This window comes from Colossoma macropomum, unplaced genomic scaffold (assembly GCF_904425465.1).
Source record: "Colossoma macropomum unplaced genomic scaffold, Colossoma_macropomum, whole genome shotgun sequence".
In the NCBI taxonomy this organism is placed as follows: Eukaryota; Metazoa; Chordata; class Actinopteri; order Characiformes; family Serrasalmidae; genus Colossoma; species Colossoma macropomum.
The window spans coordinates 8,231,331-8,245,744 of NW_023494794.1; positions in this window are offsets into that span (position 1 = coordinate 8,231,331).

A 14,414-nucleotide genomic window follows, 5' to 3' on the forward strand; every position below is an offset into this window, starting at 1 on the left:
GACATAAGACAATACGTGGACACATTTTCTAATAATTTTATGTGTTTTTGTATGAAATGTAAGACAATTTAAGAAAAGTTCAAACATGCTCATGAAGGTAAGACTATAGTCTTACATATTTCAGCAATTTTGGTGAAAAATATCAGGTAATTTTTACACTTTATTTGGATGTTAAATGCTTCTATCAATAGTGTGTGACATGTTTCAATGCTTTTTACCTATAATAAAGCTGATTTTGTGTAAATATAAACCTATAACTTTAGGTAGTCATCGGTATGGTGTATGATTCAAAGATTATTTTTCAAGATGAATTAACAACATATTAGACAAAACACAACATGTGGAGACATTTTTTAACAGTTTTATGTGTTTTTCTATGAAATGTAAGACAATTTAAGAAAAGATTGAAAATTCACATGAAAGTAAGTCTATAGTTTTACATATTTCAGTAATTTTGATGAAAAATTTCAGATGATTTTTACACTTTATTTGGATGTTAAATGCTTGTAAGAAGAGTGCTGTGACATGTTTCAATGATTTTTAATATAATATAGCTGATTTTTTGTAAATATAAACCTATAACTTTAGGTAGTCATGGGTATGGTGTATGATTGAAAGATTATTTTCAATAAGCTTCAACAACAAATTAGACAGTGCAACGTATGGAGATATTTTCTAACATTTTTATGTGTTTTTCTATGAAATATAAGACAATTTCAGAAAAGTTCAAACATGCTCATGAAGGTAAGACTATAGTCTTACATATTTCAGCAATTTTGGTGAAAAATATCAGGTGATTTTTACACTTTATTTGGATGTTAAATGCTTGTATGAATAGTGTTGTGACTGGTTTGAATGATTTTTAACTCTAATAAAGCTGAATTTTTCGTGAATATAAACCTATACCTTTAGGTAGTCATGGGTATGGTGTATGATTGAAATATTATTTTCAAGAAGAATTAACAACATATTAGACATAATACAATACGTGGACACATTTTCTAATAATTTTTATGTGTTTTCTGTATGAAATGTAAGACAATTTAAGAAAAGTTCAAAAATTCACATGAAGGTAAGACTATAGTCTTACATATTTCAACAATTTTGGTGAAAAATATCAGGTGATTTTTACACTTTATTTGGATGTTAAATGCTTGTATGAATAGTGCTGTGACAAGTTTCAATGATTTTTAATTATAATAAAGCTGATTTTTTGTAAATATAAACCTATAACTTTAGGTAGTCATGGGTATGGTGTATGATTCAAAGATTATTTTCCAAGAAGAATTAACAACATGTTAGACAAAACACAACATGTGAGACATTTTTTAACAGTTTTATGTGTTTTTCTATGAAATGTAAGACAATTTAAGAAAAGATTGAAAATTCACATGAAGGTAAGTCTATAGTCTTACATATTTCAACAATTTTGGTGAAAAATATCAGGTGATTTTTACACTTTATTTGGATGTTAAATGCTTGTATGAATAGTGTTGTGACTGGTTTCAATGATTTTTAACTCTAATAAAGCTGAATTTTTCGTGAATATAAACCTATACCTTTAGGTAGTCATGGGTATGGTGTATGATTGAAATATTATTTTCAAGAAGAATTAACAACATATTAGACATAAGACAATACGTGGACACATTTTCTAATAATTTTATGTGTTTTTGTATGAAATGTAAGACAATTTAAGAAAAGTTCAAACATGCTCATGAAGGTAAGACTATAGTCTTACATATTTCAGCAATTTTGGTGAAAAATATCAGGTGATTTTTACACTTTATTTGGATGTTAAATGCTTGTATGAATAGTGTTGTGACTGGTTTGAATGATTTTTAACTCTAATAAAGCTGAATTTTTCGTGAATATAAACCTATACCTTTAGGTAGTCATGGGTATGGTGTATGATTGAAATATTATTTTCAAGAAGAATTAACAACATATTAGACATAAGACAATACGTGGACACATTTTCTAATAATTTTATGTGTTTTTGTATGAAATGTAAGACAATTTAAGAAAAGTTCAAAAATTCACATGAAGGTAAGACTATAGTCTTACATATTTCAACAATTTTGGTGAAAAATATCAGGTGATTTTTACACTTTATTTGGATGTTAAATGCTTGTATGAATAGTGCTGTGACAAGTTTCAATAAATTTTAATTATAATAAAGCTGATTTTTTGTAAATATAAACCTATAACTTTAGGTAGTCATGGGTATGGTGTATGATTGAAAGATTATTTTCAAGAAGAATTAACAACATATTAGACATAAGACAATACGTGGACACATTTTCTAATAATTTTATGTGTTTTTGTATGAAATGTAGGACAATTTAAGAAAAGATTGAAAATTCACATGAAAGTAAGTATATAGTCTTACATATTTCAGTAATTTTGATGAAAAATATCAGGTGATTTTTACACTTTATTTGGATGTTAAATGCTTGTAAGAAGAGTGCTGTGACATGTTTCAATGATTTTTAACTATGATACTGTGGAATTTTTGTAAATATGAACCTATAACTTTAGGTAGTCATGGGTATGGTGTATGATTGAAATTTTATTTCCAAGAAGAATTAACAACATATTAGTCATAATACTACATGTGGAGAAATTTTCTAATAATTTTATATGTGATTTTGTATGAAATGTAAGACAATTTAAGAAAAGTTCAAAAATGCTCATGAAGGTTAGGCTACAGTCTTATATATTTCAACAATTTTGATGAAAAATATCAGGTGGTTTTTGCACTTTATTTGGATGTTAAATGCTTGTATGAATAGTGCTGTGACAAGTTTCAATGATTTTTAATTATAACATAGCTGATTTTTTGTAAATATAAACCTATAACTTTAGGTAGTCATGGGTATGGTGTATGATTGAAAGATTATTTTCAATAAGCTTCAACAACAAATTAGACAGTGCAACATATGGAGATATTTTCTAACATTTTTATGTGTTTTTCTATGAAATATAAGACAATTTAAGAAAAGTTCAAACATGCTCATGAAGGTAAGACTATAGTCTTACATATTTCAGCAATTTTGGTGAAAAATATCAGGTGATTTTTACACTTTATTTGGATGTTAAATGCTTGTATGAATAGTGTTGTGACTGGTTTGAATGATTTTTAACTCTAATAAAGCTGAATTTTTCGTGAATATAAACCTATACCTTTAGGTAGTCATGGGTATGGTGTATGATTAAAATATTATTTTCAAGAAGAATTAACAACATATTAGACATAAGACAATACGTGGACACATTTTCTAATAATTTTATGTGTTTTTGTATGAAATGTAAGACAATTTAAGAAAAGTTCAAAAATTCACATGAAGGTAAGACTATAGTCTTACATATTTCAACAATTTTGGTGAAAAATATCAGGTGATTTTTATACTTTGTTTGGATGTTAAATGCTTGTATGAATAGTGTTGTGACTGGTTTGAATGATTTTTAACTCTAATAAAGCTGAATTTTTCGTGAATATAAACCTATACCTTTAGGTAGTCATGGGTATGGTGTATGATTGAAATATTATTTTCAAGAAGAATTAACAACATATTAGACATAATACAATACGTGGACACATTTTCTAATAATTTTATGTGTTTTTGTATGAAATGTAAGACAATTTAAGAAAAGTTCAAAAATTCACATGAAGGTAAGACTATAGTCTTACATATTTCAACAATTTTGGTGAAAAATATCAGGTGATTTTTACACTTTATTTGGATGTTAAATGCTTGTATGAATAGTGTTGTGACTGGTTTGAATGATTTTTAACTCTAATAAAGCTGAATTTTTCGTGAATATAAACCTATACCTTTAGGTAGTCATGGGTATGGTGTATGATTGAAATATTATTTTCAAGAAGAATTAACAACATATTAGACATAAGACAATACGTGGACACATTTTCTAATAATTTTATGTGTTTTTGTATGAAATGTAAGACAATTTAAGAAAAGTTCAAAAATTCACATGAAGGTAAGACTATAGTCTTACATATTTCAACAATTTTGGTGAAAAATATCAGGTGATTTTTACACTTTATTTGGATGTTAAATGCTTGTATGAATAGTGCTGTGACAAGTTTCAATAAATTTTAATTATAATAAAGCTGATTTTTTGTAAATATAAACCTATAACTTTAGGTAGTCATGGGTATGGTGTATGATTCAAAGATTATTTTCCAAGAAGAATTAACAACATGTTAGACAAAACACAACATGTAGAGACATTTTTTAACAGTTTTATGTGTTTTTCTATGAAATGTAAGACAATTTAAGAAAAGATTGAAAATTCACATGAAAGTAAGTCTATAGTCTTACATATTTCAACAATTTTGGTGAAAAATATCAGGTGATTTTTACACTTTATTTGGATGTTAAATGCTTGTATGAATAGTGTTGTGACTGGTTTGAATGATTTTTAACTCTAATAAAGCTGAATTTTTCGTGAATATAAACCTATACCTTTAGGTAGTCATGGGTATGGTGTATGATTGAAATATTATTTTCAAGAAGAATTAACAACATATTAGACATAAGACAATACGTGGACACATTTTCTAATAATTTTATGTGTTTTTGTATGAAATGTAAGACAATTTAAGAAAAGTTCAAAAATTCACATGAAGGTAAGACTATAGTCTTACATATTTCAACAATTTTGGTGAAAAATATCAGGTGATTTTTACACTTTATTTGGATGTTAAATGCTTGTATGAATAGTGCTGTGACAAGTTTCAATAAATTTTAATTATAATAAAGCTGATTTTTTGTAAATATAAACCTATAACTTTAGGTAGTCATGGGTATGGTGTATGATTGAAAGATTATTTTCAATAAGCTTCAACAACAAATTAGACAGTGCAACATATGGAGATATTTTCTAACATTTTTATGTGTTTTTCTATGAAATATAAGACAATTTAAGAAAAGTTCAAACATGCTCATGAAGGTAAGACTATAGTCTTACATATTTCAGCAATTTTGGTGAAAAATATCAGGTGATTTTTACACTTTATTTGGATGTTAAATGCTTGTATGAATAGTGTTGTGACTGGTTTGAATGATTTTTAACTCTAATAAAGCTGAATTTTTCGTGAATATAAACCTATACCTTTAGGTAGTCATGGGTATGGTGTATGATTGAAATATTATTTTCAAGAAGAATTAACAACATATTAGACATAAGACAATACGTGGACACATTTTCTAATAATTTTATGTGTTTTTGTATGAAATGTAAGACAATTTAAGAAAAGTTCAAAAATTCACATGAAGGTAAGACTATAGTCTTACATATTTCAACAATTTTGGTGAAAAATATCAGGTGATTTTTATACTTTGTTTGGATGTTAAATGCTTGTATGAATAGTGTTGTGACTGGTTTGAATGATTTTTAACTCTAATAAAGCTGAATTTTTCGTGAATATAAACCTATACCTTTAGGTAGTCATGGGTATGGTGTATGATTGAAATTTTATTTCCAAGAAGAATTAACAACATATTAGACATAATACAATACGTGGACACATTTTCTAATAATTTTATGTGTTTTTGTATGAAATGTAAGACAATTTAAGAAAAGTTCAAAAATTCACATGAAGGTAAGACTATAGTCTTACATATTTCAACAATTTTGGTGAAAAATATCAGGTGATTTTTACACTTTATTTGGATGTTAAATGCTTGTATGAATAGTGCTGTGACAAGTTTCAATAAATTTTAATTATAATAAAGCTGATTTTTTTTAAATATAAACCTATAACTTTAGGTAGTCATGGGTATGGTGTATGATTGAAAGATTATTTTCAAGAAGAATTAACAACATATTAGACATAAGACAATACGTGGACACATTTTCTAATAATTTTACGTGTTTTTGTATGAAATGTAAGACAATTTAAGAAAAGTTCAAAAATTCACATGAAGGTAAGACTATAGTCTTACATATTTCAGCAATTTTGGTGAAAAATATCAGGTAATTTTTACACTTTATTTGGATGTTAAATGCTTCTATCAATAGTGTGTGACAAGTTTCAATGCTTTTTATCTATAATAAAGCTGATTTTGTGTAAATATAAACCTATAACTTTAGGTAGTCATCGGTATGGTGTATGATTCAAAGATTATTTTTCAAGAAGAATTAACAACATATTAGACAAAACACAACATGTAGAGACATTTTTTAACAGTTTTATGTGTTTTTCTATGAAATGTAAGACAATTTAAGAAAAGATTGAAAAATTCACATGAAAGTAAGTCTATAGTCTTACATATTTCAGTAATTTTGATGAAAAATTTCAGATGATTTTTATACTTTATTTGGATGTTAAATGCTTGTAAGAAGAGTGCTGTGACATGTTTCAATGATTTTTAACTATGATACTGTGGAATTTTTGTAAATATGAACCTATAACTTTAGGTAGTCATGGGTATGGTGTATGATTGAAATTTTATTTCCAAGAAGAATTAACAACATATTAGTCATAATACTACATGTGAAGACATTTTCTAACATTTTATATGTGATTTTGTATGAAATGTAAGACAATTTAAAAGTTCAAAAATGCTCATGAAGGTTAGGCTACAGTCTTATATATTTCAACAATTTTGATGAAAAATATCAGGTGATTTTTGCACTTTATTTGGATGTTAAATGCTTGTAAGAAGAGTGCTGTGACAAGTTTCAATGATTTTTAACTCTAATAAAGCTGATTTTTTGTAAATATAAACCTATAACTTTAGGTAGTCATGGGTATGGTGTATGATTGAAAGATTATTTTCAGTAAGCTTCAACAACAAATTAGACAGTGCAACATATGGAGATATTTTCTAACATTTTTATGTGTTTTTCTATGAAATATAAGACAATTTAAGAAAAGTTCAAACATGCTCATGAAGGTAAGACTATAGTCTTACATATTTCAGCAATTTTGGTGAAAAATATCAGGTGATTTTTACACTTTATTTGGATGTTAAATGCTTGTATGAATAGTGTTGTGACTGGTTTGAATGATTTTTAACTCTAATAAAGCTGAATTTTTCGTGAATATAAACCTATACCTTTAGGTAGTCATGGGTATGGTGTATGATTGAAATATTATTTTCAAGAAGAATTAACAACATATTAGACATAAGACAATACGTGGACACATTTTCTAATAATTTTATGTGTTTTTGTATGAAATGTAAGACAATTTAAGAAAAGTTCAAAAATTCACATGAAGGTAAGACTATAGTCTTACATATTTCAACAATTTTGGTGAAAAATATCAGGTGATTTTTACACTTTATTTGGATGTTAAATGCTTGTATGAATAGTGCTGTGACAAGTTTCAATAAATTTTAATTATAATAAAGCTGATTTTTTGTAAATATAAACCTATAACTTTAGGTAGTCATGGGTATGGTGTATGATTGAAAGATTATTTTCAAGAAGAATTAACAACATATTAGACATAAGACAATACGTGGACACATTTTCTAATAATTTTATGTGTTTTTGTATGAAATGTAGGACAATTTAAGAAAAGATTGAAAATTCACATGAAAGTAAGTCTATAGTCTTACATATTTCAGTAATTTTGATGAAAAATATCAGGTGATTTTTACACTTTATTTGGATGTTAAATGCTTGTAAGAAGAGTGCTGTGACATGTTTCAATGATTTTTAACTATGATACTGTGGAATTTTTGTAAATATGAACCTATAACTTTAGGTAGTCATGGGTATGGTGTATGATTGAAATTTTATTTCCAAGAAGAATTAACAACATATTAGTCATAATACTACATGTGGAGACATTTTCTAACATTTTATATGTGATTTTGTATGAAATGTAAGACAATTTAAGAAAAGTTCAAAAATGCTCATGAAGGTTAGGCTACAGTCTTAAATATTTCAACAATTTGGGTGAAAAATATCAGGTGATTTTTGCACTTTATTTGGATGTTAAATGCTTGTATGAATAGTGCTGTGACAAGTTTCAATGATTTTTAATTATAATATAGCTGATTTTGTGTAAATATAAACCTATAACTTTAGGTAGTCATGGGTATGGTGTATGATTGAAAGATTATTTTCAATAAGCTTCAACAACAAATTAGACAGTGCAACATATGGACATATTTTCTAACATTTTTATGTGTTTTTCTATGAAATATAAGACAATTTAAAAAAGTTCAAACACGCTCATGAAGGTAAGACTATAGTCTTACATATTTCAACAATTTTGGTGAAAAATATCAGGTGATTTTTACACTTTATTTGGATGTTAAATGCTTGTATGAATAGTGTTGTGACTGGTTTGAATGATTTTTAACTCTAATAAAGCTGAATTTTTCGTGAATATAAACCTATACCTTTAGGTAGTCATGGGTATAGTGTATGATTGAAATATTATTTTCAAGAAGAATTAACAACATATTAGACATAAGACAATACGTGGACACATTTTCTAATAATTTTATGTGTTTTTGTATGAAATGTAAGACAATTTAAGAAAAGTTCAAACATGCTCATGAAGGTAAGACTATAGTCTTACATATTTCAGCAATTTTGGTGAAAAATATCAGGTGATTTTTACACTTTATTTGGATGTTAAATGCTTCTATCAATAGCATGTGACAAGTTTCAATGCTTTTTACCTATAATAAAGCTGATTTTGTGTAAATATAAACCTATAACTTTAGGTAGTCATCGGTATGGTGTATGATTCAAAGATTATTTTTCAAGATGAATTAACAACATATTAGACAAAACACAACATGTGGAGACATTTTTTAACAGTTTTATGTGTTTTTCTATGAAATGTAAGACAAATTTAAGAAAAGATTGAAAATTCACATGAAAGTAAGTCTATAGTCTTACATATTTCAGTAATTTTGATGAAAAATTTCAGATGATTTTTACACTTTATTTGGATGTTAAATGCTTGTAAGAAGAGTGCTGTGACATGTTTCAATGATTTTTAATATAATATAGCTGATTTTTGTAAATATAAACCTATAACTTTAGGTAGTCATGGGTATGGTGTATGATTGAAAGATTATTTTCAATAAGCTTCAACAACAAATTAGACAGTGCAACGTATGGAGATATTTTCTAACATTTTTATGTGTTTTTCTATGAAATATAAGACAATTTCAGAAAAGTTCAAACATGCTCATGAAGGTAAGACTATAGTCTTACATATTTCAACAATTTTGGTGAAAATATCAGGTGATTTTTACACTTTATTTGGATGTTAAATGCTTGTATGAATAGTGTTGTGACTGGTTTCAATGATTTTTAACTCTAATAAAGCTGAATTTTTCGTGAATATAAACCTATACCTTTAGGTAGTCATGGGTATGGTGTATGATTGAAATATTATTTTCAAGAAGAATTAACAACATATTAGACATAATACAATACGTGGACACATTTTCTAATAATTTTATGTGTTTCTGTATGAATGTAAGACAATTTAAGAAAAGTTCAAAATTTCACATGAAGGTAAGACTATAGTCTTACATATTTCAACAATTTTGGTGAAAATATCAGGTGATTTTTACACTTTATTTGGATCTTAAATGCTTGTATGAATAGTGTTGTGACTGGTTTGAATGATTTTTAACTCTAATAAGCTGAATTTTTCGTGAATATAAACCTATACCTTTAGGTAGTCATGGGTATGGTGTATGATTGAAATATTATTTTCAAGAAGAATTAACAACATATTAGACATAAGACAATACGTGGACACATTTTCTAATAATTTTATGTGTTTTTGTATGAAATGTAAGACAATTTAAGAAAAGTTCAAAATTCACATGAAGGTAAGACTATAGTCTTACATATTTCACAATTTTGGTGAAAAATATCAAGTGATTTTTACATTTTTTTTGGATATGAAATGCTTGTATGAAGAGTGCTGTGACAAGTTTCAATAATTTTAATTATAATAAAGCTGATTTTTTGTAAATATGAACCTATAACTTTAGGTAGTCATGGGTATGGTGTATGATTCAAAGATTATTTTCCAAGACGAATTAACAACATGTTAGACAAAACACAACATGTAGAGACATTTTTTAACAGTTTTATGTGTTTTTCTATGAAATGTAAGACAATTTAAGAAAAGATTGAAAATTCACATGAAAGTAAGTCTATAGTCTTACATATTTCAACAATTTTGGTGAAAAATATCAGGTGATTTTTACACTTTATTTGGATGTTAAATGCTTGTATGAATAGTGTTGTGACTGGTTTCAATGATTTTTAACTCTAATAAAGCTGAAATTTTTCGTGAATATAAACCTATACCTTTAGGTAGTCATGGGTATGGTGTATGATTGAAATATTATTTTCAAGAAGAATTAACAACATATTAGACATAATACAATACGTGGACACATTTCTAATAATTTTATGTGTTTCTGTATGAAATGTAAGACAATTTAAGAAAAGTTCAAAAATTCACATGAAGGTAAGACTATAGTCTTACATATTTCAACAATTTTGGTGAAAAATATCAGGTGATTTTTACACTTTATTTGGATGTTAAATGCTTGTATGAATAGTGTTGTGACTGGTTTGAATGATTTTTAACTCTAATAAAGCTGAATTTTTCGTGAATATAAACCTATACCTTTAGGTAGTCATGGGTATGGTGTATGATTGAAATATTATTTTTCAAGAACAATTAACAACATGTTAGACATAAGACAATACGTGGACACATTTTCTAATAATTTTATGTGTTTTTGTATGAAATGTAAGACAATTTAAGAAAAGTTCAAAATTCACATGAAGGTAAGACTATAGTCTTACATATTTCAACAATTTTGGTGAAAAATATCAGGTGATTTTTACACTTTATTTGGATGTTAAATGTTTCGATGAATAGTGCTGTGACTCATTTCAATAATTTTATTAATAATAAGGTGGAATTTTTGTAAATATAAACCTATAACTTTAGGTAGTCATGGGTATGGTGTATGATTCAAAGATTATTTTCCAAGAAGAATTAACAACATGTTAGACAAACACAACATGTAGAGACATTTTTTAACAGTTTTATGTGTTTTTCTATGAAATGTAAGACAATTAAGAAAGATTGAAAATTCACATGAAAGTAAGTCTATAGTCTTACATATTTCAACAATTTTGGTGAAAAATATCAGGTGATTTTTACACTTTATTTGGATGTTAAATGCTTGTATGAATAGTGTTGTGACTGGTTTCAATGATTTTTAACTCTAATAAAGCTGAATTTTTCGTGAATATAAACCTATACCTTTAGGTAGTCATGGGTATGGTGTATGATTGAAATATTATTTTCAGAAGAATTAACAACATATTAGACATAAGACAATACGTGGACACATTTTCTAATAATTTTATGTGTTTCTGTATGAAATGTAAGACAATTTAAGAAAAGTTCAAAATTCACATGAAGGTAAGACTATAGTCTTACATATTTCAACAATTTTGGTGAAAAATATCAGGTGATTTTTACACTTTATTTGGATGTTAAATGCTTGTATGATAGTGTTGTGACTGGTTTCAATGATTTTTAATTCTAATAAAGCTGAATTTTTCGTGAATATAAACCTATACTTTAGGTAGTCATGGGTATGGTGTATGATTGAAATATTATTTTCAAGAAGAATTAACAACATATTAGACATAAGACAATACGTGGACACATTTTCTAATAATTTTATGTGTTTTTGTATGAAATGTAAGACAATTTAAGAAAAGTTCAAAAATTCACATGAAGGTAAGACTATAGTTTTACATATTTCAACAATTTTGGTGAAAAATATCAGGTGATTTTTACACTTTATTTGGATGTTAAATGCTTGTATGAATAGTGCTGTGACAAGTTTCAATAAATTTTAATTATAATAAAGCTGATTTTTTGTAAATATAAACCTATAACTTTAGGTAGTCATGGGTATGGTGTATGATTCAAAGATTATTTTCCAAGAAGAATTAACAACATGTTAGACAAAACACAACATGTAGAGACATTTTTTAACAGTTTTATGTGTTTTTCTATGAAATGTAAGACAATTTAAGAAAAGATTGAAAATTCACATGAAAGTAAGTCTATAGTCTTACATATTTCAACAATTTTTGGTGAAAATATCAGGTGATTTTTACACTTTATTTGGATGTTAAATGCTTGTATGAATAGTGTTGTGACTGGTTTCAATGATTTTTAACTCTAATAAAGCTGAATTTTTCGTGAATATAAACCTATACCTTTAGGTAGTCATGGGTATGGTGTATGATTGAAATATTATTTTCAAGAGAATTAACAACATATTAGACATAAGACAATACGTGGACACATTTTCTAATAATTTTATGTGTTTTTGTATGAAATGTAAAAGTTCAAAAATTCACATGAAGGTAAGACTATAGTCTTACATATTTCAGCAATTTTGGTGAAAAATATCAGGTGATTTTTACACTTTATTTGGATGTTAATGCTTGTATGAATAGTGCTGTGACAAGTTTCAATAAATTTAATTATAATAAAGCTGAATTTTTGTAAGTATAAACCTACAACATTTGGTAGTCATGGGTATGGTGTATGATTGAAAGATTATTTTCAAGAAGAATTAATAACATATTAGACATAAGACAATACGTGGACACATTTTCTAATAATTTTATGTGTTTTTGTATGAAATGTAGGACATTTAAGAAAGATTGAAAATTCACATGAAAGTAAGTCTATAGTCTTACATATTTCAGTAATTTTGATGAAAATATCAGGTGATTTTTTACACTTTATTTTGGATGTTAAATGCTTGTAAGAGAGTGCTGTGACATGTTTCAATGATTTTTAACTATGATACTGTGGAATTTTGTAAATATGAACCTATAACTTTAGGTAGTCATGGGTATGGTGTATGATTGAAATTTTATTTCCAAGAAGAATTAACAACATATTAGTCATAATACTACATGTGGAGACATTTTCTAATAATTTTATATGTGATTTTGTATGAAATGTAGACAATTTAAGAAAAGTTCAAAAAATGCTCATGAAGGTTAGGCTACAGTCTTATATATTTCAACAATTTTGATGAAAATATCAGGTGATTTTTGCACTTTATTTGGATGTTAAATGCTTGTATGAATAGTGCTGTGACAAGTTTCAATGATTTTTAATTATAACATAGCTGATTTTTTTGTAAATATAAACCTATAACTTTAGGTAGTCATGGGTATGGTGTATGATTGAAAGATTATTTTCAATAAGCTTCACACAAATTAGACAGTGCAACATATGGAGATATTTTCTAACATTTTTATGTGTTTTTCTATGAAATATAAGACAATTTAAGAAAAGTTCAAACATGCTCATGAAGGTAAGACTATAGTCTTACATATTTCAGCAATTTTGGTGAAAAATATCAGGTAATTTTTACACTTTATTTGGATGTTAAATGCTTGTATGAATAGTGTTGTGACTGGTTTGAATGATTTTTAACTCTAATAAAGCTGAATTTTTCGTGAATATAAACCTATACCTTTAGGTAGTCATGGGTATGGTGTATGATTGAAATATTATTTTCAAGAAGAATTAACAACATATTAGACATAAGACAATACGTGGACACATTTTCTAATAATTTTATGTGTTTTTGTATGAATGTAAGACAATTTAAGAAAAGTTCAAAATTCACATGAAGGTAAGACTATAGTCTTACATATTTCAACAATTTTGGTGAAAAATATCAGGTGATTTTTATACTTTGTTTGGATGTTAAATGCTTGTATGAATAGTGTTGTGACTGTTTGAATGATTTTTAACTCTAATAAGCTGAATTTTTCGTGAATATAAACCTATACCTTTAGGTAGTCATGGGTATGGTGTATGATTGAAATTTTATTTCCAAGAAGAATTAACAACATATTAGACATAATACAATACGTGGACACATTTTCTAATAATTTTATGTGTATTTTTATGAAATTTAAGACAATTTAAGAAAAGTTCAAAATTCTCATGAAGGTAAGACCATAGTCTTACATATTTCAGCAATTTTGGTGAAAAATATCAGGTGATTTTTACACTTTATTTGGATGTTAAGTGCTTGTATGAATAGTGCTGTGACAAGTTCAATAAATTTTAATTATAATAAAGCTGATTTTTTTTAAATATAAACCTATAACTTTAGGTAGTCATGGGTATGGTGTATGATTGAAAGATTATTTTCAAGAAGAATTACAACATATTAGACATAAGACAATACGTGGACACATTTTCTAATAATTTTACGTGTTTTTGTATGAAATGTAAGACAATTTAAGAAAGTTTCAAAATTCACATGAAGGTAAGACTATAGTCCTTACATATTTCAGCAATTTTGGTGAAAATATCA